Source organism: Macaca fascicularis, chromosome 7 (genome assembly GCF_037993035.2).
Source record: "Macaca fascicularis isolate 582-1 chromosome 7, T2T-MFA8v1.1".
Lineage (NCBI taxonomy): Eukaryota > Metazoa > Chordata > Mammalia > Primates > Cercopithecidae > Macaca > Macaca fascicularis.
In genome coordinates, this window is record NC_088381.1 from 164,264,266 (window position 1) to 164,276,837 (window position 12,572).

Here is a 12,572-nt window from a genome sequence, read left to right on the forward strand (position 1 = left end):
GGGGCTCCACAGGCCACTTTGTGGTCAGCCGGGAGGGACGCTTTTGCCATACCACAACTCCAGTGGGGAGCCGGGCTATGCAAACGTGGAAATCTTCCAAGAGCCTTGCTGGCCCCCAGGGCTCAGAGGGTGGCAGAGCGGAGAGCAAAGGTGACCGCAGCCACCCTGGCCCCACAGGCAGCCTGGCTCGGGCTGGGCAGGAGAGCAGAGCTCGGCTGGAGGCGGAGGGGGAAGTGCCCAGGAGGCTGATGACATCACCACCCAGCCCTTGAAAGATGAGCTGTTCCCGCTGCCACTACAGCTCTGGCCTCTGGGCTCCAAGGAGGGGCGGAGACGGTGGGGACATCAGGCTGTCTCGCAGTACCCAGGGAGTGACTGAAGTGCCCATGCTGCTTGCTCCGGAGAAGGTGGGTGCCGGGCAGGGGCTGGTCCAGCCGCCTCACCTTTGCTGGGAGGACAAGCTGTCCCAGCCCAGGGGGAAGGAAGGCAGGCAGCGGGGAGAAGTTTCCCTCTGGTCATGGGGAGTTGGGAAAAGCTCCCTTCCTTCCGGAGGGGAGGTCTGACAGGCAATGGGAAGAAGGATTCCCAGCAGGAGGAATCGCCCTCTTTGTCTGTTGTAGGTTTCTCTTCTCTGAATCAAGGTGACAGACAGGCTTGTGTGTGTCCAGTGTGTGAGGGATTTCGTGATTGGATTTTCACATACTTTGGGTGGACACCTTGGAGTAAAGCAGCGAGGCGTGGTGCAGCAGGGACGGGTGCTGGGTGGAGGCGCCAGAACCTGGCTTTTCACTCACAGCCGTGCCACTCGTTGGCCCTGTGTGACCCTGGACAAGCTACTCAACCTCTCTGAGCCTCAGTTTCTCTGTCTGCAAAGCAGCCTGCTCGCTGGCTCCCTGGGGATGGCAGGGTTAAATCAGAAGCAGGCGGGAGGGGTTAGTGAATACTGGCTGATGTGCCTCCAGGAGGCAGGTGGTGGTGACTATCTCAGAAGGGCTTAGCGACCCTCTTCCCACGGTCCTCGCTGACCGGGATGGGGGGGCAGGATAGTGCAGGGGTTCCGAGCACCGGCTTTGCATCCAGCCCAGGCTGGAGTTCCAGTTCTGCTCTCACCCTGTGAGTGACGTTTTTGGGCAAGTTATTTTGTCCCCGTCTCCTGAGCTGTAAAGAAGACCTGGTAATTCCTCTTTATGGAAAGATAGAGGTAGGCTCTTGCCTGTGGAGCACCACGTGTGTCATAGGCGCTAAATAAATGGCAGCCGTGATTGGAGTTGCTGAAGAGTAGGTTGCTTCCGCAGCCTGGGTGGAGGTGGACAGCAGGTGTTGCTGTTCCAGGCAGGTCAGAATGCGCCTCACTGAGTCACAGGCCGCCTGTGGCTCCCCAGCCTACAGGAAGTGGGAACTCTGGCACGGGTGTGGGGTGACGGGGGGTTCCCCAGCCAACCCCACCCCTAATTCCATTTCTGAGTGGGAGAAGGGCTTAGGTGGCAGGGGGACTGGTGAGCGACCCCAGAGGACATTGCTAACATCCCCTGCCCGAGGTTCTCTGGAGAAAAACCTCTGCTGTGTCCTTCGAGCCCTGGCAGCAGCAAGCGACATTCCACATTGTGAGCCCCATAAGCTTGGAGGAAGCATTTGCTCTTTCCCCTACCTGGGGAAAGACAGCCAGGAGTAGGCGTCTTTGGATGAAAAAGAGGAAGCTTGTGTGCTGTCCCCACAGGCAGGAGCCCAGGCCTCATCCCAGCTCTCCCTGCAACCCTGCACTCCAAGCCTCTCTCTGCACAGAGGAAACTGAGTCTCAGAGCGGGGACATGACCTCAGCCAGCCCTCCACTCAGTGTCCAGGGGAATCCCTCAACCTCTTTGGGGTTCAGTCTCTTTGGGATTCCCTCCCTTGCAAACAGGAGGAGGTTCCCATGGCTGGGCCTGCACAGTGGGTCTGAGGACTTTGAATGTGGTCGTTGCCTGCCAGTGGGATCCAACATGGAACTATTAGGTTGGTGCAAAAGTCATTGCGGTTCTTGCCATTAGAAGTAACGCCAAAAATCGCAATGACTTTTGCACCAGCCTAATAACTGCGCCACGTGGTCTCTGCTAACACAGTGACTGACTCAGTAACAAGTTCGAGGGCTCCAGGGGTAACATTAGGGCAACCCCCTCACCTGTGCTGCTTGTGGTCAGGGAGGGGCCCGCCTGGGCGGAGCGGGGGGAGCCCTGCAGACTTGCCCGATGTCGTAGTCTATTTGAGTTGCTATAAGAAATACTTTAGCCTGGGTAATTTATTGAAAAACAGACATTTATTGCTCACAGTGCTAGAGGCTGGGGAGCCCGAGATCAAGGTACTGGCAGATTGGGTGTCTGGTGAGGACCTAGTCCTCATAGATGGCATCTTCTATGCATCCTCATACAGTGGAAGGGTGAACACGCTCTCCCAGGCCTCTTTTAAAGAGCACCAGTTCCATTCACGAGGAGGGGGACCTCATGATCTAATGACCCCCCAGAAGCCTCACCTCCTTAATATCACCACCTTGGGGATTAAGTCTCAACAGGTGAATTTTGGAGGGACACAGGCATTCAGATCATAGCACCAGGAGACTCTGGTTTTCAGAATGAAAGCAGAGTCTATCCTCTCAAGCTGCCTCTCCTGCACTCAAAATGATGCCTAGCCCAACATGGGTCAGTGTTTGCTGAAATGCTGAATGGTTAAATGAATAAATAAATATTGCTCATATAGCAGGCCATAAAAAAGCACACAGAACCTATCACTAAGTGAACGAAGCCACTCTGAAAAGGCATATGCTGTATAATGTCAACTATATGTGACATTCTGGAAAAAGGCAAAACTATGAAGACAGTAAAAGATAAAAAAAATCAATGGTTGCCAGGAATTAGAGGGAGGGAGGAGAGAACTGGAGGAGAAACCCAAAGGACTTTTAGGGCAGTGAAACTTCTGTATGATACTATAATGGTAGATACATGTCATTATGCATTTGTCCAAACCCACAGAATGTCCATCACCAAGAGCGAACCCTGATGAAAACTATGGACTTTGGGTGATGATGATGTGTCAATGCAGGTTCATCAATTACAACAAATTGACTGCTCTTGTAGGGGATGTGAGTAACGGGGGAGGCTATGCATGTGTGGGTGCAGGGGATATACGGTAAGTCTCCGTACTTTCTGCTCAATTTTGCTGTGAATCTAAAACTGCTCTTAAAAAAAGAAAAAGGCACACAGAGCAGGTCTGCATGTTGCTTTGAGGATTCAGAAGGCACTTAGGACAATTACAGTACCTCAGGGTCATGAGGCAAACAATCAGACCTGCCAAGACTTAAGACCCCAAATGCATCACTTCTGACATCCACTTGGTCCCGGAATCTCCTGCCCTGTGAATATCCATCTTAGTGTGCATGCCTCCAAGAATGGGGAGCTCACTACTTTGCAAGGCAGCCCATTCGATCTCAGGAGAGTTCTACTATTTAAAAGCTCTTCCTCCAACTATCACCCACTGAGCAATGGGCCCACTTTCATTTCCTTGGGGTTTGTACCATTCTAGTCCTATTGCTTCTCTCTGAGCTAAATATCCACAGCTACTGAATCTGCCCTCCATGAAAAGTGTTAAATCCTCAATTCCTCCTCTGAGTTCCTCTGGTTTTCCTGGGGACCCAAGGCTCTGCTTCCCCAAAACACCCACTCCAGGGTTTCTTTCTAGAACAAACCAAAGGCGTGAAGTATTTCTTTGACTCTTTCATCACTGACGGCTCTGGAGGATTCTGGAGGCTAGAAACGTGTACCCCCCCGCCACATACATTCCAAAAAAGTCATCACAGCATAAAGCAGAGTGGAACAAACACAACTCGGGATTTGAATTCCAACCCTGTCACTTACCTACCAGGAAAGTTTCCTGAGCTTCAGTTTCTTCTCCTGTACAGTGGGGATCATCATTCCTGTTTTTGAGGACCACTGGGAGGCTTACCTCTGATTGTGCTGGTGTAGTGAAAGCAGGTGTGAGGCACACTGCAGGAGCTCAGGTACCAGACGGCCGGTCTACAGAGGCAGGAGTGAGGGTCTGGGACGGTCACAGAGATTGCATTTGCCTTGCAGTAAGGCCACAGCCGCTCCAGGGTGTCCAGAAAAAAGCCCTCTCTGACATGCACATGCTCCTGTGTCCAGGCAGTGAGCCTGCGGGCACTGATAGCAAGAGTCCTTCTCACGCTTCTCTTCAGGGCTCAAACTTTAGATTTACTCCGGCCTGTCCCATCCCATTCGCTGCCAACCCCTCTGACCCTCTCTGATCTGTGCCACCGGTGAAGGGCAGTTGGAGGGGGGCAGGGGGCACAGAGAAGTGGCCCAGCTGAGCGACATCTAGAAATGAGCAGTGCCTGAGGGGACGTCCGCGGGGTGTTGTGACCTGCACAGTGCCAGGCTCCAGCACAGCCCTGTCGCTTCCGTGGTTGCTATCATGGTCATGAGGTTGCTTCTCCTCTTCCCTGCGGGTTTCCTAAGGGGTCACACTCCAGTGGCGGGGTGGTCTGCTGGAGAAAGACTAAATTTTATTGTACATTAGAATCACCTGCAGGCTGGTCACCCACGCAGGTGCCAGGGCCCTGCTCTGGGGACTGTGATTTGAGGTCTGGGTACTATTCACTGAAATGACAGACTGTGGCAAGTCTCAGTCAATCGAGGTTTACTGAGTTGATAAGCTTCAATTGACGTTTATCGAGAGTTTGAGGGTGCACCTGGGAAAAACACAAACCACAGAAAATATGTGTGGCCTATGCTCTCCGAAGAGGTTTTCCTGAGGCTTAGTATTGTAAATCAAAGAGAAACTGACTGAGGCAGGTCTCAATTATTTTTGAAGTTTATTTTGCCAAGGTTAAGGACGCAACCAGGAAAGAGGGACACAGAATCACAGGAAACATCTCTGGCCCATGATTCTTGCAAAGAAGGGGCTTCACTATTTAAAGGGAAAAGAGCAGGCGGTAGGGGAAAGAGGGAGGAAAAAGGGGGGAAAGGTGGCATAAAGAAGCAAGCAGTAGCACCCCTTTGAGCCTTTTCATTCACTTCACTGAATGCACATTTTTCATGTGAAAGAAGCAGGTGGAGGGATCATCAATTCGGCATTCACCTGGTGGTCAGTCAATCTGCATTTTTATATAATAATCAGGACTGGGCACCGTAGCTCATGCCTGTAATCCCGGCAGTTTAGGAGGCCAAGGTGAGTGGATCACCTGAGGTCAAGAATTCAAGACCAGCCTGTCCAACATGGTGAAACCCTGTCTCTCCTAAAAATACAAAAATTAGCCAGGCAGGAGAATCATTTGAACCCAGGAGGCAGAGGTTGCAGGGAGCTGAGATCGCACTGCTGCACTCCAGCCTGGGCGACAGAGCAAGACTCTATCTCAAATAATCATAATCATAATCATAATCATAGCGTATAGGAAGCCATCAGATATGCACTTGCCTCAGGTGAGCAGAGGGATGACTTTTGGTTCTATCCTTTGTCCCATACCTGTGAAACTAAGCTGTTAATTTACATCATGAGGGTGAAATACAACACAGCTGCTTGAAGGTAGAGATCTCGGGGCCCACAAGGAATTTCACTGTGAGTGAAATGAGAGGGAGGGAAGTCTTATCCATTTAGACACAAAACAGGAGGCAGGTTGCATGACCCAGCTCCCAGCTGGACTTTTCCCTTTGGCTTAGTGAGTTTGGGGTCCCGGGATTTTAATTTTATTTTTCTTTCACAGTATTTACACACGTCCTTGAGGTGGAGAAAGCATGTAGAAGAGGAGGTTAGGCAGAAGGAGGACTGATCTCATCTTGCCCTTGCCTTGTTTTCATGCTGTACCTGGGGAGATCAGCACCATCAGTGTGAATCTAGCAGATTTGAGTGTGAGGAGCTAGGCTTGGATTGCGGACCTCAAGTTACAATTGATGTGTCCTTGTTTTGTAGTAAGATGCACATCCTGAAAGGTTTCACCCAGCAAAGAACAATTTGTGGGGGTAGTCATGGGGAGATATCCGAGGCCTTTTCTTTTCTGTGGGGGTCTGGCTAATGTCTAAGGTTGTGAGATTACAGCTGTCATTAGGAAGAAGGATGACAATATTGCTTGACTCAGTCTCCAGGCTTAACTTTCCCTTTGGCATAAAGAGTTTGGGGGTCCCAAGATTTCTGTTACAGTACCCAAGGACTTGCTAATATCTCTGGGGATTTCAAAACAGATGGGCCACACTTTGAAACAAGCTACCTTACCGAATGATCTGTCCTGGACCCAAAAGCCTCTCTCCTCGGGCCCTTCGTCCAAGTCCCACCAGCCAAGAGACTTGGGGTCCCCACACCTGTTCCTCACTCTCTGGCACCTGTGCTCGTGTGCCAGCTGCCTCAGGAAAGGACAGAAACCCTCCCCGCTCCAAGTTATTAGCAAATTGAACATCTCCGCAAAAACGTAAATGGACAGATTGTGAAATGCACACAGCTCACAGCTAGCTCCCTTCAAGGTAGATTTGGGTCCAAACATTTCTGGAAGCATCAGGCCGTGCCCTGCCTCCTCTACCAAACAGGAAGCCCCTTAAGGGAAAAGACTGGGCCTCTCCCTCAGCCCCTAGCATCCAGGCTCATGCTTGGCACCTGCTGTGCTCTGAGAGTGCAGGGGTCACTCCCTGACCACAGAGGGAGGCTCTCTGGGGTTCTCCCAGAGCCTCGGAGATTGTACCTTATGCATGCACAACTGCACCTGGGGAACATCGCCCCCACTCTGGAGCCCACTGGCCAGTTAGCAAAGTGAGAGGTGAGAGAAGGGACCTCTTGGGTCTTCTTTGAACAGAAAGATTCAGACAGCAATGGCTAGAACACAAGAACAGGGCAGGGGAGGCAGAAGAGGGCCTGCACACCTGATACAGGTGTGCTCACACACGGGCTAGGGCCTGCAGATGAGGGGTCTCGTGCTGATCATTTGTGACAGCCAAAAATAGTGAACACTACGGGGGACTCCTCAAATGAACTGTAGCTTGAGCACATTAGGGAGATGGACTCTATGAAGATGATTCCTCTCTCCACCCACTTCCCTTCTTCCTCCTGCCCCTGCTCCTCCTCTTTCGGAAGCCAGGCACAGGGACAGAATCCCTCTCCGCTCCTCCCCTGCTGTGTAACCTAGGGCAAGGCATGTGGTCTCTGGGATCCTTTGTTCCTTCAGCTAAAAATAATAGTAGAATTGGTAACTACCTATGAAAACCAGGAACTCCCTGCGGAGGCTGGTGCGTTACAGGGCAGTCCTACTCTGAAACACTGTGAGACCATTGAAAAGCGAGGTGGGTCAACAGATTGTTAAATGCAAGGAAGTGAGGACACAGCTGGCGGTGCATTTGGGGTGCTTCTGCAGGCGTCCTTATACATGGATACATGCACATCTGCTCCTGAAAGCTCAGAAGATGTCTGGAAAGCAACAGGAGACACCAGTGAGTCTGGCTGTCTCTGGGGGCGATGGGCAGGGACGGGACCTGGAGGGAGACTTACCCCTCACTGTATTCTATTTTGCACTCTGAAATGTTACCATGAGGATGCATATCTCTTTGCAAAAGTTTATATATAAAAAGCAAAACAAACTTGAATAGAAATAAACAACTTGAAAAGTTTAGAAAACACTGTTACTCAAAAGGAAGACCATCAAAGAGACAGATCATCAAAACTGAAATTACAGATATTTGAGAAATGACTAACTATAAGAACACTGCTTACCAAACTTACGGGATGCAGCCAAAGCCATAGTCAGGGGAGGATTCATTCCTTTAAAATTTTAAATTATTAAGCCAAAAAGATTGCAAAAAAAAAAAAAGTTCAATTCAATAAACCAGATAATAATGACCCTAAAAAGTAGAAGAAAGAAAAGAATTACAAAAACAAAATGACAAGTTAGAAAGATAAAAAGCAGTATCAGTAGGTCATCTAAGGATGGCTCTTTGAAGAGCAGACAGGAGAAGGGCAACCCCAGGAAGTGCTATGTGCTATGCAGAGAATTAGAATAAGTTGATGGACAGAGATTAATTGGTGGCTGCTCTCTTGGGTGGTAAACAGTAGCCTGCAGCCAAAGTAGGGCACAGCAATGCAGCCTTTACTGGGAGAATGCCTGGGAAGCAAGATTTGCCTGGATGGGGTTTTCCATCAGCACCCCCAGAAAGGCCTCCTTTCCACCCTGGCCCCCACGTCTTTAGTGGGTTTTGCTAGTGATCCTTTATCTCTGAACAGCAGGCACCTCATCTATAAAAAGGTAGGAGAGCAGTTGCTAACCCCCCTCCCCCATTCCATGGCCCCTGCCTGCTTCATACCCTTTATAGGAGCTCAGTCTGAGCCCACAGCCCAAACAGGCTCACTGATGTGCTAGCTATTTCGCCACCAGTATTTTTTTAGCAGTTAATATTCAGAAATTGGCACCAACTGACCCGATTGTTCAACAGCCCTGGGTTAGGTTACTAGGCCAATTACTTGCAGAGTAACCCAGGGCAGGTCACTGGCCTCTCCAAACCTCTCCTTTCTCACCTGTATGATAAAGACTACTGCTGTGCCAGCGCAATAGGACTGTGTTTGAAAGTACCCAGACTGTGCCCAGACTGTGCCCAAGAAGCTGGTTTATTCCTTCTTCCCTTAACCATTTACTGAGAGACTGCTCAGGGCTCCCCTCAGCTCAGATATCTTTCCCCACAGGGAGCTGAGAGCCTGGTGGGAGAGATAAGCAGAGACCCAAGTGGTTCTAACACAGCTCTCTGAATTTGTAACCCTAAGTACTATCTCCAGAGGACCCTGGGACCGTCACACTAATGATTTGTCCCTAAACCTCCAGCATCAGGAGCCATGTGGCAAGATCTCCACTCTTCTTCTTCCTGGGCCTCTGTGTGGACCACCCAAACACACACACACACACACACACACACACGTACACACACAAGCTGCCTCTTTGCTGCCTGCATGTCCCAGCACCAGCTTATGACACATCTACAATGTCTGATGTGTCATTGTGGGCAGGTTTCAAGTTGGAGGACCTAGACCCAGGTAAAGTAGAGGGTCTGCCTAAGTGAGGGAGGGCGTGCAGTGGAAAGAAAGGGCAGGGGAGACTGCCCAGTGCCATGGATGTATGCTCGAGCCCCAGGGCACCCTTGACCCCCCAAATGATCACAAGTATCCCCCCAGTAAACCTGCCAAGTGGGTATTGTGTCTCCACCTGACAGTTGAGGAAATACTCCCTAGAGGTGAGACAGAGCTAGTTAGAGATTGGGCTGGCCCTGGAGCCTGACCTGGGTCTTCCCGTCACATCCTGCCTCCCTGCATAAGCAAAGGTCTAGAGGTGAGAACTCCCAAAGCTGCTCAGGCAGGGCCAGGGGAGACCAGTGGGGCAGGGAGGGGATAGGAGGGGAAGGAGGAGCTGGGGCTGGAGAGGTGAGTAGGAGCCTGAGTCCCTGGCCTGGGCCTCCCCATGGTAGGCAGTGATCCAAAAGCCCCAGCCAGAGCCGTCTGCCCTGTGATGGGGGTGTCCTGCTTGTCCCCACACTCCCTGCCCTCCAGTCCTCCCCAGTCGTCATGTTTTCCATGAGGATGAGTAGCAGCCGCAGGGACTTTCCTTGCAAGTGGCCTGGGCCATGTCTTCCGGGAGTCTGTTTGGACTGTGGTGTCTATGGCTGAGGGGGTGGAGGTGAGGGCACCCAGGGTCATCACTTGACAGAACAATCTGGGGATTTGGGGGAAGGCGGAGGCGACTGTCATGCCTGAGACAGGATGGGAACCAACAGGAAGGATTCCTGAGTGTCAGGGATGATCACACTGGATCCTCACAACAGCCCGCCTGCCAGGGGCAATGCTCCTTATCCCACAAGCGAGGACCTGGGCTCCGACAGGAGGCCACGCACTTGCAGTCCCACCCTTAGTGACCTGCAGAGCTGGGATTTGAACACCCTTGGTGAGATTCCCTTGTCCAGGCTCCTTCATTGCATAGCAGGTTTGCCTCACATGCCAGAGTCGGGGTGGCCTCAGGGCACATCCAGGGGATGTCCCCAAATCCCCGAATGTGGTTTGAGTCCCAGTGCCTCCTCTCTCCAGCCTCCAAACCCTCACCTATGCAATGGTGCCTTGCCCAGCTCACAGCCTATGAAAAGGGGTGAGACGAGACAGTGTCCCCTAAATACATCTGACAGCACTTTTGAATGGAAACGAGAAAAAGAAAATACTATAAGCATCCAGATTGACTGGAGGTTGGGGAGTTGGTGGGGACAGGGATAGGCAATCCATAAAGCAAGAAAAATCAGGCTGGGTTCAGGTTTTTCTGCAGCAGCGAATGCATCAGAGCCGTCCGGGGGCAGTTGTAGACTGAGAGAGCCGGTGTGATGCTGAATGGTTCTTCGCAAGAGAAGGCAACAGAAAGACAGGCTCAAATGTGAGAGGGTGCCCAGAAAATGCCATGCCTGCAGCTTCATGAAAAAAACACTCAAAGAGGTAACCCAGTCAGCAGAGATGTGAATCAAAGTGAAGATTGGAGGCTGGAGAATGGTGTGTCTCTGTCCTTGTCCTTTGTTTCATGGGGACAGCAAATTATGGAACCAGGCTGCATTTTGTGAGAATGAGTGGATTTTGCAGCCCAGGAGGAAATCTCATCTTCCCAGAGCTTCTCTCCACTGGCTCCTAGCTGGTTGCTGCTTTTCAGGTTATTAGAAGCCCTCTGATTCTACCTGCTCAGGAAGGGTGGCTGGGTGCTATGGGCCATCATTAAACAAACAGTTCATAAATCGTTTAAACATTTCATTTTAAATTCAAACATGATTGTGCGTTTCTTTACCAGCTTTTATGTAAGCAAAACCTTTCCTTTAAGCACGAATTGGCTGATTATCTTTCTTATCTAAATAAACCCATAATTCATTCCAAACACTTGGCTTATTTAAATATTTTTATTGCCAAAGCAATATGTGTTCTTCATAGAAAACGTGGATATTGTGACAAACAATAAAGAAAACCCAAAAGCATCCTACGATCTCATGCTCAAAGACAACCACTGCCAGTAATCATCTGGTATTTCGCCTTCTCAACTTTTGAACCTTGTTGTATATACAATTTGGTTACCCAGATTTTTGTTCCCTTAACATGCTATCAGAAATATTCTCGCATTTTTGGTGAACTCTTAGAAGCATCCTTTTGTCATGTCGGCTTGACATTTATTGAATGGATATAAGATCATGTATTTAACCAGTTCCCTGGTCCTAAACATCCAGGTTGTTTCCTGTGACCCTCCTTCTACATGATGAGGAACATCTCTACGCATAAAGCTTTTCCTGTCCTTTTGATTATCTTCAAAAATGCCAAACAAAAAAAAGGGAAGGGGTTGAAGGTTCTGGGTTTGCGTCACTGAATTATCCAAAAACTAAATGATCTAGAGACAGGTTTGGGAGCCACTAAACCCTCTCTTCCTGGCTGACCTATTCAGATAAAACATTGGAAGCTGCCATCTGCTTTCCTCTCTGTCTGTAACTGCCTCATTACATATTTGCAAACCAGATTATTTTTATGTTGTCTTGGCGACAGGAGTTTCTGCAGGAATCAGGAACAGGCAGCAAAGGTGGGTCCTTGGAGACAGAGGAGCTGGCATCTTACCAGACGCAATTTCTTATTAATAGTCATCCCTAACATTGATTGGACACCTACTAATAATCAATCCCATCTTACAGATAAGGAAACTGAGACTCAGAGAGGTTAAGGGTGCTGCAGTAAGCACAGACACAGAGCTGTGACTCCCGTTCTCCCTGCGTCAGCTCCTGCGCAGTGCGAGTGGGAGGGTGAGCCACTGTGGTGTGCCCTCTCTGCCAGGCACCGGCCTGCAGGTCAGACTCACAGGGGCCAAGCAGAGCATCTGGGAGGATTTTGTTTCTGGCTCCAAAAGTGAAATACCAAGGAAAGCAGGCAAGCTCATGCATGTCAGAATCCTCAATCTCAGCTCAGGAAGTAGGAATTTTCCACCTTTGTTAGCAGCACAGATGACAAACCCCAGGGCCCTACATAGAGCCTGTGCCTAAGTCAGGGTCTGCAAAGGCCTCATGGCCCCAGGCAAGGTTGCAAGACCCCTCTTACCAACTGAGCTACAAATCACAGTTCCTGGAGGGTGGGCATTTACATAACAAGGAACAGAACTCTTTTGTACCTCCCACCTCCCTGCAAGAAGTAGGCCAGGCATGGTAGCTCATGCCAGTAAATCCAGCATTTTGGGAGACCAATATAGGAGGGTCGCTTGAAGCCAGGAGTTCGAGACAAGCCTGGGCAAGATCCCATCTTTAAAAAAAATTTAAAAATTAGTGAGCTGTGGTGTCAGGAGCTGTGGTCCCAGCTACTTGGGAGGGTGAGGTGGGAGGATAGCTTGAACTCAGGAGGTCGAGGCTACAGTGAGTTGTAATTGTACCACTGCACTCCAGCCTGGGCAATAGAGCAAGACCCTATTTCAACAAAAGAAAAAGAGGAAAGAAGAGGAGGAAAGAAGAAGGAAGAGAAGAGGAAGAAAGAAGGAGAAAGAGAAGAAGGAGGAGGAGAAGGAGAAGAAGAAGGAGGAG

At 50.1% G+C, this 12,572-nt stretch overlaps 2 protein-coding genes across 5 annotated transcripts in view; both read left to right on the forward strand.

Moving 5' to 3' along the window:
* Positions 1 to 299: 299 nt before the first annotated feature.
* Positions 300 to 12,572, forward strand: part of BDKRB1 (bradykinin receptor B1) — a 60,376-nt gene continuing 48,103 nt past the window's right edge. The window contains exons 1-2 of one of the 2 annotated variants that reach the window (XM_065549339.1): positions 300 to 407; positions 3,003 to 3,112. The gene's annotated coding sequence lies outside the window, so the exon portion shown is untranslated. The remainder of the gene's footprint in view (positions 408 to 3,002; positions 3,113 to 12,572) is intronic. The other variant, XM_015453260.3, reaches the window with a different exon arrangement.
* BDKRB2 (bradykinin receptor B2) overlaps positions 300 to 12,572 on the forward strand; it is a 39,549-nt gene continuing 27,276 nt past the window's right edge. For 2 of the 3 annotated variants that reach the window (XM_015454195.3, XM_015454196.3), the window contains exon 1: positions 300 to 407. The gene's annotated coding sequence lies outside the window, so the exon portion shown is untranslated. Of the gene's footprint in view, positions 408 to 3,002; positions 3,113 to 12,572 lie in introns of all 3 variants that reach the window. The other variant, XM_065549338.1, reaches the window with a different exon arrangement.